Below are 22,977 nucleotides of genomic sequence, written 5' to 3' on the forward strand. Positions count from 1 at the left end.
GGGGAAATCTGGGACGGGGCATGTGTTGGGGTCACCCTGCAAGTGGTAACCAAGGCTGTTGGAAACCAAAGTGTCACTGGAGTGTTGCTGACAGGCTGCTGGGGTCAGAGTGGCTGGACCAGCTATACACAAACAGCATGTGACCTGCATGCTGGCAGGCTGTTTGTGAGAGACCCAAGCTGGAAGTTACAACAGCAAAGTATTGTGAGGCACCAAAGGTTGCAGGGCAGGTGGTGACACAGCCCCGCACCGATCTGGATTTCAGCCCTAAATGTCATAGTCATTCATTTATAATGTCTGTGAATCGACCCAAAACAGATTTTTTCAGTTCGATGAAGTTTTGCACAAGTTTTTGGTTCAGTTTGACCTGATTTTTGTTTATTTTTCAGAACTGTAAGTGCACGGAAAAATCAGTTATGCACACAGCTGTACCTGGGCACTGTTTTGAAAACATGGCTAAATCTGTAGTTTCATGTCCCTTGAGGGCTGTAATGGGCTGGTTTTCCTGACAAGATTAGATAAGGCCTAAGTGGGTCATACTTGGCTTTCAAACCCCTCAGACATCCCTCCAACTCTTTTTATGGCTGGGGAAATGCCGGCAGAAAGGCTGTGACATGCTCAGTGCCTCAGAGGGAGTCAGATCCAGGGTTAGCTTGCAAGAGTTCCTGGCTCCCAGGCCTGTGCTCACATTGCACCCTTCTCTCTCTCTCTAGTGATAATAAATTACTTTCTTGGGAAAGCAGCCTGCAACATGGATTTTTAACATCTTGATTCAAATTTTCATGAAAAATTTTGACTGTTTGTCACCATTTTTCAACCAGACTTGGGCACCCAAAATTTAAAATATACTTCTTGTTCTGCAGGTCTTTCTACAATTTGGAGAAGAAAGTTCTGTTGGGCCAGGTTCTGTATCCCAACTTCCAGTCTGCAAAGCAGCTGTGTTCATTAAAATGAGGGTTTTTTTAAATCATAGAAATACCAGCCTGGGTTAATTATTGTGGCTTCGACTTCTCTGTGCCCCTCCCTTACAAACACATGTGACACAGGCTTTTCTTTGCCATCCAGGTGACTAGTCTCATGACCAAAAGAAATTTAATCCAAGCTTTCATAGTAGCAGTTAGGATTGGGCCAAAGCTTTATGGTGCCGCCTTTGTATCTTAAAACAAAACCTCTGGCCTTCTCTGCATTATGGTGCTGATCTGTCACCTACTGAAATCAGTGGAAAGGCTACCATTGACTTCAGAGTGAAAGGAATCAGATCCTATCTGGCCATAAAAATGCCGCCACTTTAAATCTTGTTTCCACTGAAGGAATCCTCACAATAGAGTCATGAGGTGTCTAGCCTGTGACCTTTGAACAGCTGCTAGAAGACTCTCAACATAGGCTCAATCTGGAGTCCTGATGCACGCAAAGCTGCTGCTGAAATCAGCTGGGTGTTGAGAATGCGATTTTGATCCTCACCACACCAGTTCACCACAAAAATGTTGTAAATTTTGCTCTCTTCCATTAAGGACCAGGCCTGTTCCATTATTATTATTGATTAAAAACATTCCTTAGAAAAATCACATTGAACAGGCAAATCAGTTAAGCCAGGGGACGCTCAGAGACAAGCGCTGTTCTGCCCTCAGTTCTGTTTTGTTATATCATACTGTGAAAAACTGTGTGGAGCTGAATCAGGGCATTAGCTGATGTGACTGATGCAAGGCAACCAGATACCGGTGACAACATAATGGATCAGCTGCCATGCTGGGCAGCCATCACATTATATTCTGGTAAATGTGTGTCTTACAGTATGTTTGTAGGCAGGCAGGGCTTCTCCATGCCACAGTATTGGGGCACGTTGCTCTCCTGGTGCACAGGAGTGAACACTGGGCAGGGAAATAGCCGGAATCCCTTTTTGGATAGAGCTTTATTTAGCCGCACAAGGGTCCAAGGTATATAAGATCAGGTTTTCATCCACCTCATGAAGGGCCCGATCCAAAGCCTACTTGAGTCAAAGGAAAGACACTGGTTGACGTCAGTGGGCTTGGGATCAGGCCCTAAGCACAGCAAAAATGCTTTTCAAGGGCAGCCCTGTCCTCGCCAAAATATCAGCTTATCTTTTACCTGTTATTTTTGGTCACCTTTTGCCAGAGTTAACCAGAAGCTGAATGTTACTTTCACCCTGTGGCTAGGGAGACAGCCCGGCTGCTGAGGCTTCAAAGCCACTGTGTAATAAGCCAGGTACTACGGGCCTCCTGAACCCCCACTGGGGACCAGTCACTGACTGACAAAAGCAGCATACTTTTGTTTTAAGTGCAATTGACAGACACCACACCCTAAAGTCATGATTGTCTCCGCCTACCTACTAAGTTATTTCAATGACTTGCTGTGCTGTATCAGCACAGGGCAAGGAGGCTGAAATCCCCATTACAGCGCAATAGTTCTGTCACTAGCATTGCTTAGCAAATTCCTTTCAGCCACCCTGAGGGTGCAAAAAGTGAAGTCAGGCTGGTCAGTCATATATGGTCTAGAATGAGAGAGCCAAAGAGCCCTTTACTTTAAGCAAATGTCAGTGGACTAAATATTGTCATTTCACTCCCCTGACGTCATCATTACTGGCAGCCCAATTCCATATATAGCTATAAAAATTAGGCAATTCCTCGCCAGTGACCAGGGCAGGGAGACACTTTTGTCCTCTGAATAGGATTAGATTGTGCAAAACACTGACCCTTCCCTTAGCCAGAACCCATGGAGGTCCCTATGGATACAAACAGACTGACTACAGACAATAATGGCAACAATATATATGCATCAGAGTTGTTATTTTATCACTTGGTCACTCTACCTAAACAAATAAGTGGGTTTAGGTATGGCACGAGATCTGCAAATGATGTATCCTCAATACCCGGACAACAATATAGTCCTGTCTCAGAACATCTGTATCAAACCACATCATCACAGATATAAGAGAAAAAAGTGGAAGAATCATTCCCTTCCATGCCAAGTGTCTTTGGGACACAGATTTACTAGATTCTAAAATCTGATGTCCAGAAACCACAGTGATGTGTGTATTAGAAAGGCCTAGATCAGACTAGATTAGATTAGAGTACATAGATAATATTTCATCGCCATAACCATAATATGTTAGATAAACCTTATGTCAAGATTATTTAACACAATTCCAGAAACCAGATCATACGCCCCCTCCCACTTCAGCCAAACAGGTTTGGAATACCGATAACATCCAATCAATGCATTCATGCCTAGCTACTGTGATGATGGGTGGTAGGCAGTACAAAACCCTAAAATAGATAATCACCTAAAAGATCTTAATTCCTCAAAGGACCTAAGAGTTAGCCTTGGTTCATGCACTCTGATACCATGGTGGTGAGTGTGGTAGGTTACATTAAGCATAGACAGACAGAATATACCCTGAAGAGAAGCTTTGTACAATACAAATGGAGACCATTAAGATAAGGTAAGAAATTCATCTAAGGATATTTATGGTCCCATCATAGATGAGCTTATTTTCTCTAAAGGGTAAGGTACAGAAGTAACTCAGCTGTATATAATGCATCTATATTTAAGATGATTTACTCACTGTCTATCCTTTCTCATGGTTTCAAATAGCTGAGCATAATGTTCTGTGGATTCATCAGGTGCACCTTCACTACCATATAAAATCATGTTGTCATGTCTATTCATTAAAGCCTACATTAATCTCCATGGTATAAATAAAAACTACAGGCTCTCTAGTTACTCTCTTCTTTACCTATACCTTAAAAAACAATGCAGGTGAATTTAGGGTCCAGGACTGTGAGGAACAAATAGAATTATTGACTTAGAATCATAGAATCAGAGAACCATAGAAGATTAGGTTTGGAAGAGAACTCATGAGGTCATCTAGTCCAACCCCCTGCTCAAAGCAGGACCAATCCCAACTAAATCATCCCAAGCCAGGCCTTAAAAACCTCTAAGGATGGAGAGTCCACCATCTCCCTAGGTAACCCGTTCCAGTGCTTCACCACCCTCCTAGTGAAATAGTTTTTCCTAATATCCAACCTAGACTTCTTCCACTGCCACTTGAGATCATTGCTCCTTGTTCTGTCATCTGCCACCATTGAGAACAGCCTAGCTCCATCTTCTTTGCAACCCCCTTTCAGGTAGTTGAAGGCTGCTATCAAATCCCCCCTCACTCTTCTCTTCTGTAGACTAAATAAGCCCAGTTCCTTCAGCCTCTCCTCATAAGTCATGTGACCCAGCCCCCCAATCATTTTCACTGCCCTCTGCTGGACTCTTTCCAATTTGTCCACATCCTTTCTGTAGTGGGGGCCCAAAACTGGACGCAATACTCCAGATGTGGCCTCACCAGTGCCGAACACAGGGGCATAATCACTTCCCTCGATCTGCTGGCAACGCTCCTACAAATACAGCCCAATATGCTGTTAGCCTTCTTGGCAACAAGGGCACACTGTTGACTCATATCCAGCTTCTCATCCACTGTAATCCCCAGGTCCTTTTCTGCAGAAGTGCTGCTTAGCCAGTCAGTCTCCAGCCTGTAGCAGTGCATGGGATTCTTCCGTCCTAAGTGCAGGAATGTGCACATGTCCTTGTTGAACCTCATCAGATTTCTTTTGGCCCAATCCTCCAATTTGTCTAGGTCACTCTGGACCCTATCTCTACCCTCCAGCGTATCTACCTCTCCCCACAGATTAGTATCATCCATGAATTTGCTGAGGGTGCAATCCATCCCATCATCCAGATCATTAATGAAGATGTTGAACAAAACTGGCCTCAGGACCAAACCCTGGCGCTCCGCTTGACTTGAGCTCACACAGCTTATACATCTCAATCCTGACTTGCAGACTCAATGCTATTCATGTTTGGAGCACATATTACCAGCCACTTTTAATTGTTTCAAATTCTGAGGTGTCTTGGTGCCATAACCAAAACCTCACAATCTGGAGTGAGATTAAAACCAGTCTCCATATGTTTAAAGCTAATGTGATAATTCACTGCACCCTCTAGACCCACACCCACGCGAATTGCACCTAACCAAACACAGCTACTGTCTGGCCTAATGAAAACAGCCATGCTGTTTCTAATAAAACATTTCACTTGAGCTTGCACTGCTTCTGTCATGCGGTGGTAGAAACCTCTGGCCACTCTCATGTGTGAAGGATTAGTTTGACCTTTCAAACATTTATTAGTATTCACCAGAGCTACTCTGTTTCACGAGCGTCTAGTACATGCTAATAACTGAAGGACAGATTCTGACAGCCTTACGCACATTGAGTAATACCCTACTCCTCTAACAGACCCGTTGAAATCAATGGGACTACACATGGAATTAGGTACTACTCAATGTCGATATGTGTGCCAGAATCTGGCCCTTGGACTCTATAGCCTGAAACTTGTTCTAGGGTTGTTTATTATGGGCTAGATTGTAGGATCTTTACTCATGCTGCATGAGCACTTACTCACCTGAGTGGATCAACTAAGCCTACCTTCTTAGGAGGGAACATATATTTTCAGGAGGTCTATGAGGAAGCAAATATTTTTAGAGTTGACATATGGAGAAAAAACAGGAATTTAGTTAATTTTTCCACAGCTGCCTGGCTATTTAGTGTTGTTAGATGTTATGAGGTTGCTGTTTCGTTCTGTGGTTTGTTTAGTTCATTCCTAAGTATATGTCATATGTGTCAAGAGTATCAGACAGATGTCTCTTCTTATTGTTATTTTACAAATCTAAAGAATATAAATGAATGGGATGTTTCGTGAGAGTGAGTGCTCACTAAAATTTAGAGTAAGGGTTCAGTGTGGCCCTTTCCCATTGTGATCATGTCTGTAGTGTATCGAAACAGGGTAGTGTGCCTTTAAATAGCTTGTGAGCCCTCTAGCTGCACTCACTGTGTTTCACATGGTAGAAGCTTCCTGAAACTAGTCAGACCAGCAGCGTGTACTTAGCTAGGCTCAGCAGGTTTATGTGTATAGACTAGATGTGGTTATTTAGGACTTAGCTGTGCCTGTGTGGTCTCTTCATATTGTTATTTTTGTGGAAAAAGCAACAGACACAAGAGTGTCCAGGGCCCCATTGTGCTAGGCGCTGAGTAAATATGTAAGAAAATGTGCCCCACAGAGCTTAAAATGTGGTCCAAGACCATACAAAACACATGGGTTTCCAGACACTAGGAGTGAAAGGGGATGGGACGGTGAAGGTAACAGAGATTATCCTTTGTGCTCCTATGCACTAACACTGGGCTTCCCTTGACAGTGTTGAACCAATGATACGTGATTATTTAAATGTTTCTTATCACACCACAACCCTGTGTGCTCTCTGAACATCCCCCCGCCTGGGAAAGGTGTGTGACCCTTGCCTCACTGCCTACTCCCTTGATATTATTTGGTTTGCCTGGTTCTGCCTTTTCTATGCAGACAGTTTCCAAACCCCCTGGCATTATTACTTCCTGTAAACAAATTATCCAAACCACTCCCAACACCCAGAACTGCTTCACCTTGGGGGCCCTGCTCCTGGGGAACGGGGGGCTGGAAGGTCTCTGCAAGATCCAGGGTTGTCCCACGCTCTCTGCTGCAGTCCAGAGGGCACTAGCGAGCCACAGCAGATGTCTGAGAGCAGAGAAGAAAGTCCATTTGTGGTACAGTAAACACTGATGTCCCTGGAGTCTGGGCCTGAGAAGGTGCCACCGGGGCAAGCCCATTCCTCAGTTATCCCCTTTCCCACACCACCCACAACCCCCAGACCCGCCCATGTGGCTGCTGAAATGGCCATTGGAGGCTTGTGCCCTGGAAGTTCTAACCCCACAGAGGGAAGCACTAAGAGATCAAGTGATTGATGGCATCGTTTTGGCAGCAGAGTGGTGCTTTTATGTCCCATCTCCTAGCATATAGGGCTGGATTCTCCATTGGCCTGCTCCCCAGTGCAATCATTTACACCAGTGCAGAGTAAGATTATTATAAGATATTCCTATTCTGATCCAGCAGCATTTTAGGCAATTTTGTACTGGTGTAAATATCTGCGCAAGATGCAGGGCAAGGGAGAATTGGCCCACAGTTTTTACTCTAGCTTGTTTAATGAAGAAACACAGATGATCACTAATGGTTCCTCTCACTGCTTGCAAGTTGCAAACAAATTGAGGACACTGACATGCTGGAATTATGTTAATATTTTGGTAATAAGGTGATAAATGAGATGAATGGAACAATATTTAGACACATACACGCCATAATCCCTGATCTTCACCATCTATGAAACAAACAGGAATGTGATCACAGAAGACTCCCTCTCTAAAAGCAGAGGAGGTCTTTTGAGTAAAGAAAAGGAGGGTGGGGGAGGATTCAAATGGAAGAGCTGTTCTCTGCAGAATTGTCATGATATAATCTCGGAGATATGTGAGGAATGAAAACTTCCAGTCCATGTCTAAATGTGCGGTCTCCATGAATCAGAGAATGCAGAAAAAGGCTGCATTGTGCTCACCAACTAACGGCACTGGATGTTTAAAAAATAATGCAAATTATGCAAAGAATGGTGGGCCTCAGACTTGAAAGTAAACAAAACAACTGGTCCCACTTTTCATGGTACCAAACAACATTCCTCACTGTCAATGAGAGACTGTATGTTGCAGAGAAGGGAAAGAAATAATTTGCAACAATTTGCTAACATTGCTTAGGCTAATTCAAACATTACATTTCACTTCTACTAACGTTTAACTAATTTCTTTGTAGAGTTTTTCACTCTGCAAAGAAGAACTATGTTTATTAGGGCAGGAGGAGAGTTCAAATTCTGCCAGTTACTAAGATTTGTAATTATATTACTAGGATAGGGCCTAGAAGCTCCAGTTGAGATCCAAGCTTTGTTGTGACATAGATTGTACAAACGTACCAGAAGAAATAGTCCCTGCCCTGCGGAGCTTATTATCTAACTTGACAAGACAGACGAAGGATGGGAGGGAAAATGACTTGCCCAAGGTTACATAGCAGATCAGTGGAAGAAAAGGAAATAAATCCCAGGTCTTCTGAGTCCCAATCCACAGCTCAATTACCAACTATCTCAACTAGACCACACAGCTTCTCCAAGTTGTTGCCTTAATTACACCTGTGCAATCCCTCTTAGCTTTCTGGGTGTAATCAAGAGTAGAATTGGCCATAATCCAAGTTTAAATTCTTCAGTGTAATTAGGGTGACAGATAGCAAGTGTGAAAAATCAGGACGGGGGTGGGAAGTAGTAAGTGCCTATATAAGAAAAAAGCTCCAAATATCAGGATTGCCCCTATAAAATCGGGACATCTGGTCACTCTAAGTGCAATGTCTACTACGTGAGTCTAAGGTCACCTGAAGTGACCTCTTCCCATATCCTCTTAGCTTTTCAAATCGCTGTCTAAGCAGATCCTCAGCAGATAGAAGTCAGCATGGCTCCAGTACTTTGATGTAGCTGTTGTGAATTCACCATCTGAGGAACTGGCCTGAGGCTGAAGCTAGGGAGGAGAACTCAAAGACTTCTGTATGTGATTGTGTAATTAAAGGCTGTATCATAATGCATACACACAGGAAACCTTTATGCTGGATTTCTTAACTTTTGAGTGCTTGACTTTGCAGCCTTCTTTTAACATAGTTGTGTGTGTAAATTTTTAAAAAACCTGGCAAAACAGCTATTCCATTTTGGGGCATCATATTCGACATCCACATGGGTCATCAGCAGGGTTGGGACCTCCCCTGCCCTGCCTCTTCCCCCTAGGCCACGCCCCCGCTCAATCCTCTCCTCCCACACTCCTTCACTCACTTTCCAGCTGCCTCTTGACCTAATGGAGTATCTGATAGCAGTAGTAGATTGTCATCTTCTACGGGGATCAGCTCTGGAGGACAGCTTGAATCAGCCATTACAGGGAAAGTCCTTCTGAATCCCCATAGCCCTCAGCTTGAGTATGTTCAGTAACTCTGTGGGGATGATGTATGCACAGTCCAGTCAGCTCTAGGAGCTGTGATGGGGTGGAGCATGCTTAGTGAGGATGGAATCTTCAGAGATTTTAGCCATTAAACTCTAAGAAGTCTCTTCTTGGCATCTGCAAACTGAGATTTTTCAGAGGCTTAGCACATGGCCAGATTTGGGGCGATTTTCAGAGGGATTGCAAAAGGCACATCGGCCATTCCCTGACAAACGTCAAGTCCCTGCTTCCAAAGAACAGGGAGGCTAGAGCTTTTCAAATAGAAGGTCCCTAGAATTTTTTAACATGGGCAAAACAACGTATTTTTCTCTGACTTCATTCTCAGAAACGGCTGAACCATTTTGGCTGTAATTAAAAAAAAGTCAGCCTGAGGTAGACACCTGGTGTGGGAAATTTCAACGCAGACGGTTAAAGTTTGGCAAAGTTATAAGCAACTGAAAACAGGATTTTACAATAGGAAGTGTTGGGCAACCTGCACACTAGGCGGCCCTGCCAGCCCTGCCTATAACAACAGTAGTATTTAGAGGCCTCAGCCATAGTGCTAGGTGCTGTACACAGAAGTAGCGAGAGTGGCAGCGGGGATTGTAGGCCAGATCTCTGGATATAGAATTGCCAACTTTCTAATTGCTGAAAACTGAACACCCTTGCCCTGCCCCCTGCCCCGCCTCTTCCCTTGAGGCCCCGCCCTGCTCACTCCTCTCCTCCCCCCCCGGCCTCACTTCCCCCTCTCCTGGGACTCATCTGCTGCCGGCGGGGCCAGGAGGAGCTGACGCAGAGCCTGCCCCATCAGGACACAGCAGGGTGGAAGTGGGGCCAAGGCTTGGGTGACCAGGTGTCTGATTTTCAGCTGGAACGCCCAGTCAAAAAGGGACCCTGGCAGCTCCGGTCAGCACCGCTGACTGGGCTGTTAACAGTCCGGCTGGCGGTGCTGCGGGTTTAAGGCAGGCTAGTCCCTACCTGTCCTGGCACCGAGCTGTGCCCTGGAAGCAGCCAGCGGGTCCAGCTCCTAGGCAGGGAGATCACAGGGTGCTGCACGCTGCCCCAGCCCCGAGCACCGGCTCTGCACTCCCATTGGACGGGAACCGTGGCCAATGGGAGCTGGGGGGATGATGCCTGTGGGCGAGAGCAGCGCGCGGAGCCTCCTGGTCCCCCCACCTCTGCCTAGGCACTGGACCCGCTGGCCGCTTCCGGGGTGCAGCACAATGCCCCAGGACAGGCAGGGAGCCCGCCTTAGCTCTGCTGCTCCACTGACTGGGAGCCACCTGAGGAAAGCTCGCGCCCCAACCCCAAGCCCCAACCCTGAGGCCCCCCAAGCCTCCTCCTGCACCGCAACCCCTCATCCGTGCTCCACCCCAGAGCCTGCACCACCAGCCAAAGCCCTGACTCCCCACTGCACCCCAACCTCCTGCCCCAGTCCAGAGCCCTCTCCCACACCCTGAACCCCTCATCCACAGCCCCACCCCAGAGCCCGCACCCCCAGTTAGAGTCCTCACCCCCAGCCCAGTGAAAGCGAGTGAGGGGGGGGAGAGCAAGCCACTGAGGGAGGGGGAATGTAGTGAGCAGGGGCGGGGCCTCGGGGAAGGGGAGGGAAAGGGGTCAGGGCCAGGGTGTTAGGTTTTGTGAAATTAGAAAGTTGGCAACTCTAGCCGAGGCATGATGGGACATAACGGGGGTTGGTCCCCGTGGCAAGGGGGCAGAGAGGGGTCAGTCCCCATAGCGAGGGGCCAGGGCCTGGGCAATTGGGGCAGAAGGGGGGCAGGCAGGATTTCCCCTCCTCCCACCCGACAGCACTAACCACTTGGAGCCTGGTGTGGATGCCAGACACTGCTCTGTGTCAGGCATCAGCAGCTGAGCAGAGAGCAGCTCCTCCATGTGGCTCCAGCTGCAGCTGCTGCTCTTCTGGCAGTGGTGGAGACCAGTTACTGTGTCTGACCGGACGCTGCCAGGTTCTCTTTTCAACCGGACACCTGGCAACCCTATTGGATCTAAAACCACAAGCCTCTATTGCTTGAGTTAAAAGAACCAGCTCTGTTAGTACAAAGACCGTAGCGGATACATGTGTGTGAGAAATCTGGAGTCCAGCCACTTTGCGGGGGGTAGAGAGATATTGAATAACCAAGGGTTACATCGAAAGGATCACTAAGAACAGCCTGCACTGAGAAAGACAACATATCATTACACCCTGGCCCAACACCAAGAACGGTGTGCAAGGGAGAACGTGAAAACACCCGGAGCTACTGTCTCCTCAGTTATATTTAGGAACTTCCTGTAGGCAATTCCCATTTTTGTATAAATCCCCACCATGGCAATGGGAGATGAGAACCTGGCTAGGGTGACCAGACAGCAAGTGTGAAAAATCAGGACAGTGGGTGGTCGTGGTGGGGGGTAATAGGAGCCTATATAAGAAAAAGACCCAAAAATCGGGACTGTCCCTATAAAATCAGGACCTCTGGTCACCCTAAACCTGGCAGAGAGCCAAAGCCTGACTGAGAAAGAACATAATTTGCTAATAATGATGCCCCTTAGATGATTCAAGTGTCTTGGGAGAGGCGAAAAGAGAAAATCTTGCCTTGTAAAGAATCCAGATGGTAAAGGCCTGTATATGGGGAAATAAGGGCCTGATCTAAAGCTCATTAACATCAATAGGAAACGTTTCATTAACTTCAATGGGCAGGGCTCCATTTCCAGCTCCCTGTGCATGTGAGAACACCCAGGCACTGGAAGGGATGGCTCTCCTGACTTTAATAAGGTGAAGGCGTGGAGACAGAGGAGTGAACATTATTACCATAAACCAACAGCTCTCCCAGGTATCCATCACAGCATTGTTTGCCAAAAAACATTGCCACTGCCGCTGCTGTTAGCTGCAGGGCAGAAACGTATACCTTGTGGTTTATAATGCAGAAATGGTCTGATCTGCGGGCTGAATTTTCCCAGCTCTGTGGCTGTCAGTAGAGCTTAATTGTTTAGAAAGAGATTAGGCTGTTAGGGGCAAGGATTGATTTATCTTTTGCCTGGGAGATTAAATTGAGCAAGCGCCTCTGACAGAATATCATGCAGATCAACAACATCACACTGTAATGTGGCCTAGATGCACATAATCAGTGCATGCAAATAACCATCTCAACAAGGTGCCTCAACCAGGGCTAGATTTGTCTGCCATGCCCACCACCTTAACCCTAGGCACACTCAGGGTATGGCCTGTATAATTTGTTCCAGGATGTTGGACCCCCTCATTCAAGAACAGGAAGCCCCTCCATTCCCCACCCTGGAGAAAAATGATGCCCCGTCCACTTACCCAACATCTGCCCAGCTGAGCACTCACCCCATCCCACCTGCCTCCTCTCTGGCACTGCCTCCCTACACAATCACCTGCTCTCCATGGCGGGGTCAGCCCCAGAGCTTCATGTGACTGCCTCCCTATGCTACTCCTCCCTATTCCTGTGAGGGCTGGAGGGAGGAGTTCCCAGCACGGGATAGTTGGGCTGTATATGGCTTTTTGTCCTAAGACTCCCATCCTACTTCACCTCCAAGAAGCAAGACTCCCTCTCCTCTTCCCAGGGCAGAGAACCCCACTGCCCCAGTAGCTAACCATTTGCTGTAAGAAATTAGCCAGTTCCCAGGTGTTTACCACCTGGACCACAGCTAGTAACTAAAGGGTTAAAGGGATGAAGCTATCACATGACCTGCATAGCCCCTTTACACAACTAGGAGAGACACAGCTGAAGTATCAATGAGCTTCAACAGCAAACCCGGAGCACAGAGATGTAGAGGGAAATACGGTATATCAGAAAGAACTGGCATTGAGTGGAATGTAAAAACTGAAATGTTTTGTCTATTGCTCCACCTAGTGAAATTTCAGTAGAAAAAGCCATGGGACCACAACGTTAATATTGGACAAACACTGTAGCTTTGGCATAGTCCGCTTTTTTTAACCTAAGTTTTCAAAAGCTAGGCCTGGATTTTGACAGAAATCTTGCTGTTCCTACTAATCTATTGGAGAAAACTGTGTTTGGACAAAAAGTCAGTTATAATTTTGCAAGATGTCTTTGGGCTTGATTCCATCTTTACTTAATCCCATTTACACAGATGCCTCTCCTTGAATTCAATGGAGTTACTCCTGACTTACACAATGTGTTAGATGAGATGAAAATCAGACACAGTAAATAATAATCCTTAGTAATATCTTAGACCACGGATTGGCAACCTTTGGCATGCGGCCCGTCAGGGAAATCTGCTGGTGGGCTGGGCCGGTTTGTTTACCTGCAGTGTCCGCAGGTTCGGCTGATCGCAGCACCCACTTGCCACGGTTTGCCATTCTAGGCCAATGGGGGCTGCGGAAAGCGGCGTGGGCCAAGGGATCTCGCTCCCCCCTCCACATTTCAGATATTGGGTTTTGGGTCAGCAGCTCATTAAGGAGATAAGGGCCAACTGGAAAACTGAGCAAAATTAAGGTTCACAGTCCAAACTGCTCAGCACATGCAATTATTGTATGTCTTTTTCATAAGGGATACTGGATATTCAGGGGCATTGGAGATATCACGGTGATTAGGAACAGTTTATGCCTTACACAGCACATAACACTGTAAGGTTTTGCTATCTCATTGACTAATATTACTGAGAGTTGACCCTGGTAAATTCCCATACGTAATAACGAGAGACCCTAAAAGCCTGCCATTCCAGACTTTGAACTCCAAGGATGACATCATTAGGAGGAACCAGCAAGACTGTCGCTACACTTATGAATACCTTCAGAGGAGAAGCTAAGACAAGACAGTCCCACTGCAAAGTTGTGGCATTACTGGCAGGAGTCCTGATTCCAAGAAGCAAAGGGTTAATTTCTTTTTGCCAAAAGGAAGGAAAAGCCCCTCTCAATAAACTATTCTCTGCTTAAGAAATAGCATTTTTAAAGTCCATTTGACCACAAAATAATGGACATCCAGTTTTAGCTGCTTCCCAAGAAAGATAATAGACCTCTGGGAACAATATAACAGGAGAGTTATGTACTGATTTTCTGCTTATCTGGCAGGAACACTGCAGCATATAACTGTGAGGACAGATAAAACCATCTCAGATGGCCATGATCTTGTGACTAGATTTCATGGAATAAAATTGCTTTTCAATAGGAAGCTTAAGATAATAGGCCAATGTGATAGAAAGGAATTTCACTAAATGATTTGGGAGGAAAATAGCTGCAGCTGAGATCAGGACAGAGAGCATCATTAAGGGGGTGCTTTTCAAACGTGGATACAGCCTGGATTGTATATGACACATCTATCATGGACTGACAGTGCTGGGGGCACGGTCATGCTGCAAACCACAGACTTCCCTGCAGGGGCGGCTCTACAGTTTTGGCCGCCCCAAGCAGTCATGCGCGGGAGGCGCCCCGGAGCCGCGGGAGCAGCGGACCTCCCGCGGGCATGACTGCAGAGGGTCAGCTGGTCCCGCGTGGCCCGGCTGGACTGCCGACGGTTCGCGGATCCCGCGGCTCCGCTTGAGCTGCCGCAGTCATGCCTGCGGGAGGTCCAGCCGAGCCGCGGGACGCGCGCCCCCTCCGCAGTCATGCCTGCGGCAGGTCCGGTCGTCCCGGGGCTCCGGTGGACCTCCCGCAGGCATGACTAGGCCGCCCTAGGCACCAGCTTGTTTTGCTGGTGCCTAGAGCCGCCCCTCCTTCCCTGGCGTTTGAGCCATTACGTCCCTGTTCTACATGACCCCAACAGCCACTAATGAAGGGAACTGGTCTGGAAATTGCACCATCTGTTTGCTGAGGAGACTATGTAAGTGTTTGAGAATGTACCTTAGAAGACCATTGCTCCACCTCGTCTGCTATCCTGCCCCCAAGAGTGCCCCAAATTGGATGGTTCAGAGGAAGGTGATGCCAACTCCTCTCCTCGTTGCACCTATCCAGCGGTGCAATGGTGAAAGCGGGGGAAGGGGAATCAGGACAGTGTTAAACTTGCTTCTAACCTCTGCAACTTAACCCCTTAAAGCCTGGAGACTTGAAGACGGAAGCAGCATGGTAATGGACTGAGCAAAAGGTGCTCAAATAGTACAGTGTAGGAACTCAAAGAACAGAACGGAGCAGAACAGATGGGGAGACTGGACATCCATCCTTTCCTTTGCTCTGCCACTGACCTACTGCAAACCCTTTGGCAAGTTACTTAGGGACAAATCCATCTCCCTAATGTGCAGCCCTAGAAGCTGGTGTTGGGAAGCCAAAGTAGCGAAAAGCAAGAAAACCTCCCCTCCAGGTCAGAGACTGGCTGCAGCAGCATCTAGCCTGCTTGCTCTGCTGAGTGGAGAGTGAGAGGATCCACACAGTATTTGAAGCATATGCTGTACACTTGGCATGGTAACCCCAAATCTTGCCCTCTCTCCATGCAGTGGTATGTGCCAGAAGGCCCCTTCACACCCAAGGGGGCAGGGATAGGATTTGTCCCTGATCCTCTCTGCAATCTATAAAATAGGCATGAATAACATTCACTTACCTGGCAGAGGTGGGGTGGGGAACAGCTCGAGTTTGTGCTTCCACGGGGTTATCATTGTGGTTCAGCATTAGAAGCTGAACTTTGCTTTAACTCTTCCTGTGCGGCAGACTCAGCATGTGGTCAAGCATGTCTCATCACCGGGGCGGCTCCAGGCCCCAGCACGCCAAGCACGTGCTTGGGGCGGCATGCCGCGGGGGGCGCTCTGCCAGTCGCCGGGAGGGCACCAGGCAGGGTTCCTTCGGCGGCATGCCTGTGGAGGGTCCGCTGGTCCCGCAGCTTCGGTAGACCTAATGTCTAGAGCCGCCCCTGCTCATCATGTCTGGAGGCTGGATTGTCACATCACAACACATTGGCACATCCCTTGGTCTGGATCGATGACTCCTGCAGAATGAGCCACCAGACCCATCACCCAACCTGGCAGATCCCCAGGGAGATCAACGGGAGGCCAATGGTAGCTGAATGGAGGCTCTGCACATCTGAAGACTGCAGGAGGACTTTAGGAAAGTGGCATATAATGACTTGTGTTGAAATTTGGCCAGGGCACAAGTATTGATAACCCTACCCTTGCAAAAAGGGCCATAGGATCTTTAACAATTCTTAGTGGTCTTTGCCTGGGTTCTTCATCTTCATCTGAGGTGATGGCACTCCATTTGGACCTGCATTTCAGGGAACTGCCCCAGGTCATAGGCCTTGGAAAATGGGGTTTCAGGAAATGTTTTCTGCTGGCTGTCAGGAGATGATGTGTAAACCCCCTGGAGTCTGCCCAGTCTCTGCTCCTTTCCCCAGCATGAATCCTTAGACACACAGGGTACGTCTACACTACGGGATTATTCCGAATTTACATAAACCGGTTTAACAAAACAGATTGTATAAAATCGAGTGTGGCCGCGCACACTCAACACATTAAATCGGTGGTGTGCGTCCACAGTCCGAGGCTAGCGTCGATTTCTGGAGCATTGCACTGTGGGTAGCTATTCCGTAGCTATCCCATAGTTCCCGCAGCCTCCCCCGCCCCTTTGAATTTCCGGGTTGAGATCCCAGTGCCTGATGCGGCAAAAATCATTGTCGCGGGTGGTTCTGGGTAAATGTCGTCAGTCACTCCTTCCGCTGGGAAAGCAACGGCAGACAAGCATTTCATGCCTTTTTTCCCTGGATTGCCCTGGAAGATGCCATAGCATGGCAATCATGGAGCCTGTTTCGCCTTTTGTGACTGTCACCGTATGTGTACTAGATGCCGCTCACAGAGGCGATTCAGCAGCGCTACACAGCAGCATGCTTTTGCTTTTGCATGATAGCAGAGATGGTTATCAGCCATATTGTACCATCTACCATACCATAAATTGGTAATAAGATGATCGTGGCTACCAGTCCTTTTGCACTGTGCCATTTGCTGCTGTCATAAGTGCTCCTGGCTGCTCTTAGCCAGGGGTGCAAAAGCCAAAATTGGGAATGACTCCCTGAGTCAATCCCTCCTTTTTGGTATCTAAAAATAGAGTCAGTCCTGCCTAGAATATGGGCAAGTGTACTAGAGAACCACTGTATCATAGAACCAAAGAGCACAGCTGCTCTGTGTCAGATCCTGCAGAAATTATGAGCTGTATGCTATTCACAGGGGGTGCTCCTGCAACAACCCCACCTGTTGATTCCGTTCTTCCCTCAGCCTTCCTGGGCTACCGTAGCATTGTCCCCCCACTTGTGTGATGAAGTAATAAAGAATGCAGGAATAAGACACGGTGACTTGTTAGTGAGATATGAGTGGAAGGCAGCCTCCAGCTGCTATGATAGCCCAGACAGGACAGTAAGGAGTGTGTAGGAGAGGAGCCCAGCATCCCTCTGCTAGTTCAGGGGCAATTTAATCTTTTCTTTACACATGAAGGGTGGGGGCTGATGGAGCTCAGCCCCTTCTTGCTATGATGATGATGGTTATCAGCCATATTGTACCATCTACCAGGAAAAATTAGGGCCAGGCACCCTTGATTGACCTTACTGATGCTAGTTAGCATGGTTACCAGTCCTTTTGCACTGCCCCATGTGCCAATAGGCTGATGATGAGAACAGATACGAGTCATTTTGTACCATCAGCCATCCATAGCGTGCGGGGAGCAAGGATGTTGGTGTTGAGTGCTGCACCATCGCGTCTATCTGCAGCATTCAGTAAAGATAGGGTGACATGTAAAAGAGTCAAGAGAGGATTGTTTTCCCTTTCACTTCTGGGGGTGGGTGGGGGTGTGCGTAAATTGCCTAGCTATGCCCTGACCCACCGCGGACACTGTTTTTGACCCTAGAAGCATTTGGAGCTCAGCCAAGAATGCAAATACTTTTCAGAGACTGCAGGAACTGTGGGATAGCTTGAGTCCTCCAGACCATGAGCGTCCATTTGATTCTTTGGCTTTCCATTACGCTTGTCACGCAGCAGTGCGCTGAGCCCCTGCTATGGCGTCTGTCTGGAGATTTTAAAAAAATGATTTTGAATTTCGTCTTCTGTACCGGAGCGCTGATAGAACAGATTTGCCTGCCCTTACAGCGATCACGTCCGCATGGTCCATGCGGGAGCTCTTTCTTTATTTTGATTTTTAACTGCATCGCCACCCGTTCTGATCGGAGCTCCACGCTGGGCAAACAGGAAATATTCAAAACTTCGCAGGGCTTTTCCTGTCTACCTGGCCACTGCATCCGAGTTCAGATTGCTGTCCAGAGCGGTCAGTGGTGCACTGTGGGATACCGCCCGGAGGCCAATACCGTCGATCAGCGGGTGAGGTAGGGGGCTCTGGGTTGGGGGGGGAGGGAGGGGGTGAGGGCTCCCACCATCTGGAGGTGCGGGCGCTAGAGTGGGGCTGGGGATATGGTCTCTGGGCTGGGGTGCAGCCAAGGATGAGGGGTTCGGGGTGCAGGAGGAGGCTCCAGGCTGAGGGATTCAGAGTGCAGGAGGGGACTGCGGGTTGAGGCAGGGGGTTGGGGTGTGGGAAAGGATGAGGGCGCTGGGCTGGGGGTGCAGACTCTGGGGTGGGGCCAGGGATGAGGAGTTTGGGGCAGGGGCTTACCCCGGGCGGCTCCCGGTCAGTGGGGCTAAGGCAGGCTCCCTGCCTGTCCTGGCTGTGTGTGCTGCTCTCGCCCACAGGCTCCCCTCCCCCAGCTCCCATTGGCCATGGTTCCCAGCCAATGGGAGTGCGGAGCCAGTGCTTGGGGCAGGGGCAGCGCACAGAGCCCCATGGTCCCCCGCCTAGGAGCTGGACCTGCTGGCTACTTCCAGGGTGCAGCCTGGTGCCAGGACAGGTAGGGACTAGCCTGTCTTAAACCCACAGCACCGCCAACTGGCCTGTTAACGGCCTGGTCAAAAACTGGACACATAGCAACCTTACTCAGTGGATGTGAGAAGAGAACCACAGGACTGCCAACCTCCAGCGATTCAAAATCACGAGGTAAAAGAAAAAGGTTGTATTGGGAAGGGGGAGGGGGAAATGTCTGTCTTTTGACCTCCCTCTAGTCAGTGTGTGGGTGGGAGGGAGGAACATCAGTGCTGTTCACTCTCCCAAATTATCCCCCCATCTCACCTCTGCTTCTCCTGGGTGGAGCAGCTCCAGGGCTTTTCACCTTCCCAGGCTGAGCTGCAGGCAGGGACGTGAGAGGGTCAGAGACCTCTGTCCCCCTTACTCATAGAAGAGGAGGAGTGAGATCCATCCTGAGCAGCTGGGCTTTTCAGCTCCCCGCTCCCCTCCTGTGAGAATGGCTTCAGGTTTCTTGGGGCAAAAGCAGGTAGGAAGGGAAGGAAGAGAGGTAGAGAGTGAGCTCTGCCAGCTGCAGCACGGATTGGTTATTCTGTCTCAGGAGGCAGGCAAGGGGGGCAGACAGCCAACCTAGGGTGACAGCAAATGTGAAAAATTGGGATGGGGGGTAATAGGAGCCTATATAAGAAAAAAGACCCAAAAATCGGAACTGTCCCTATAAAATCAGGATATCTGGTCACCCTGAGCCAACCAGAGGGCTCAAATTCTCTAAGGGCTGGCACTCTTGGCGTTATTTAGAGACTGGCTCCAGCCCCTGCCCAAATCCCTTCCCTGACTCCTGCAAAAATCAGGAGCGTTGGCCATATGGGATCCAGGTTCCCACATCACTGTGGTGGCTGTTTAAGCTACACATGCTCCAGGCAGCCACAGGAATCATGTCAGATCTGACAGTTCAGCTACATGAGCGTTTGCTTTTCCCTCTCGTGTATCAGTGTTGCCAGAAACCTCATTCCACAACCATCATGGCAAAGATCATGGTCAGACGTGGGTCCTCACTAGGCCACAGGCCAAAACCCATAAATATTCATTCAGAATGTGCATTGCCTTTTGTATGTATGCTCACTGTTGCTATGGTAGGCGCCATCAGATGGTGCTGTTACAGTCTTACAAACTCCTTTTCCTGTGTGAGCAGTGTTCATGCTGAGTGAAAGCTGCATTGTTGCTTTGTGATAAAATATATATATATATATAAAATACAAAAAAAATGTTGTAAGAGGAGCTGTTGCAAGCAGTGGGAGTTTTCTCTCTGCCGTAATCTCTCTAACTATAGTTAATTCTCAGGGCAGAGTTGTTCCTAGGTGTTTGGGATCAGAGGCAGTAGTAGCCCATCAGGGATCCTAAGCAGGAATATTTTTAGGGGTTCCCTTTGCTCCTCACCCAACCTTTAAAAATACTAATTGCATTACTGCCACAAAACAAAAAATATGCCAATGCAACACACACTAATACATGGGTTAAAAAGTCCATGTTAAATAAAATGAACAGCATTTTGCAGGTAATACTAACTCTTGAGCTGCTTGGAATCCTAAGCAATTGTTTAGTCTGCTCCGTGCCATCACTGTTTGGGAGGACATTTTAGAAAGAGCTAAACATCATTTAGCTGTGATGTTTGTGAACATTTTTGTTCACAGATTGTAAATAACTGAGTTACAGTAAGAAAATACCCAGACTCCATGTCATTGATTCTTTCACCCGGAAACCAACCCATGATCTGCTCTCACTGGCCAGAGGGGTGACTTTATGTTTTGTGATTTCTAACATTTATTGCCTTTATTAAAGGCTCTTATGTTATATAGTTCAAGCTAGCACCCTCCAAGGAGGATTTCCCACAATGTCAGAAGAAAGTTTGGGCTTCACGCTGTCATGCTATCATTTATTTCCAATACACACCCTTTCAGACAGTACATCTCAAACTGCAGTGAAGGAAATCCAAGATACCAAGAGACAGTTTTGCAGGATTGGAAGGATGACTCATTTACAGAGCAAATAAAATAATTAATTTCCTTTTGGAACCCCGGGCGGGGGGCAGAGGGGAAATCATAAGACTTTATGAGAATGATCTTCTCCAGCTCCACCCTGTGGAAGTTTGCTGCGGAGACTATGTAAGTGACCGCAGCTCTGGTAAGAAATACGGTTTCTGTGTAAAGTGTGAACTCTGTTCTGTGTATGTATTTTATTCTACCTAATGCACCTCTAGATGAGTTGCATTGGTTTACACACACATTTTTATTGGTGCAACTATTTTGGAGCGGTGGGTGATTTTTTTTAACCAATATATTTATGCCAGTAAAACCCTGCATGTGGAGGAAATTGTATCAATAATAAATGTGCCTCCCTGCATGGGAATAAACTAAACTGATATTAAGCACTTTTATAGTGGTACACTAGGGCTCATAGGGTACGTCTACACTACCTGCCGGATTGGCGGGTAGCGATCGATCTATCGGGGATCGATTTATGGCGTGTTGTGTAGGCACCATAAATTGATCCCCAATCGCTCTCTCGTTGACTGCTGAACTCCAGCTCGGCGAGAGGCGGAAGCAAAGTCAATGGGGGAGCAGCGGCTGTCGATCCTGCGCCATGAGGACGCAAAGTAAGTGATTCTAAGTCGATCTAAGATACGTCGACTTCAGCTACACTATTCTCGTAGCTGAAGTTGCGTATCCAGATTGACACCCCCGCCCCCCAGTGTAGACCAGGCCATAATGCTGCAGCTATTTAGATTGTAAGTTTTTGGAGGCACAGACCGTCTTTTTGTTCTGTGTTTGCACAATGCCTAGGACAAAGGGGTCCTTGTCCATAACTGGGGCTCCTAGGCATTATCATACAAAGAGCTAATAATATTCCAGTATTATATTATATTAGAATTATATATAGAACTTGTGTCTTTAGACAAGGTCTAAGACAGTGAAAAAGATCCTTGTTCCTTTTAAGCTTAGAGCATTACAGTACAGTGAAAAGGTCTTATTTGTCTTTCTCTTAAAAGGATCTGGATATCACAGGATTGTCCGTAATATCAGAGAACAAAATATTCATAACTGAGAAGGAAAACAATGACTAAGACTGTGTTTTAAATCAAGTATACATGCAGCTAAATTATGGATACAAAGTGTGAAACTGTGGAGAAAGATGATAATGGAATTATGCACCAATGCTCAGTTTTACACATGTGTAATGTTAAATTAATTCATTCCAGTCCTTTCAGGCGAAGGTATAACAACTGCTCCATCTCAGCATAATCATATTACCTCAATAGGCTCTATATGTGACACTTCCATGGTGGTAATCACCATTTGATTAATTACGAGGTATTTAGTGGCATTACAGCTCTTCCTCAAGTAGAGGTATAATCTGACACAATCCTTTTATTATTCCCAGTTAACCTAGTGTCTGGAAGTAGACTTTAAACTAGTGTCACGAGTGTGTGGTTGCAAGAACATCATTTTATACTGAGCTGTAGGGTCACAGAGGCATTGACAACTACAAAGGGGATAGAGCCCAAGATCTTTTGCTCCTTCAGGGCCTGGCAAGCAAACAGCTAAAGCTGCCCTGGATTGGAGGAAGTGGAAATATAAGGGAGAATCCTAGAATACAGAGCCAGTCTCTTGCCCTTTTCTTTGTGGTGATAGTCTAGAAAGTATAAATAGAATTACTGACTGCCACTGATCGAGCCACACAGATCACAGATTATTTACCTTTCCTCCTACAACTCCTCTGGCTGCCTGGGGAAGCTATAGAGGGAACTGTGAATAAATCATGACCTTTATGAAAATAAAACCCATGACAAATGAGGATCTTCAATCCATAGCCAGGGGTCTTTTGGAGAAGACCTCGGATTGGTTTGGGGCTGTGCGGAGCAGTACTACCAAGAGCTTTTGCAAAATTCCTGCAACCAGACTTCCTACAGCCACACTTGCTCTTCTGCTGAGCCCTTTGCTCTTCTTTGACCCCTGACATATCCTGCCGCAATGGCCACCCTGATTTTCCATTCACACTTCCCTCCCTCCCAACTCACTACTCTGGATCCCAGTATTCCCAACCTGATTGCTTTGTTGGTGCTTCCCTGCTTAAAACTAATTGGTTAATTAACACCCTAGAATAGTTTGCATCAGAGGAATTAGTGTTTTAAAGGAGTATGGATGTACCCAAGATCGCTTGCTCCCAACATTTCACTCCAAAAGCAATCTGATTGGCTGGGAGGAATGGACTCAGCTGCCTGTCAAAACATTCTCTGATCAGTCCCATAGCTATAGACATTCATACCCC

This window comes from Mauremys reevesii, linkage group 8, assembly GCF_016161935.1.
Source record: "Mauremys reevesii isolate NIE-2019 linkage group 8, ASM1616193v1, whole genome shotgun sequence".
NCBI classification, from domain to species: domain Eukaryota; kingdom Metazoa; phylum Chordata; order Testudines; family Geoemydidae; genus Mauremys; species Mauremys reevesii.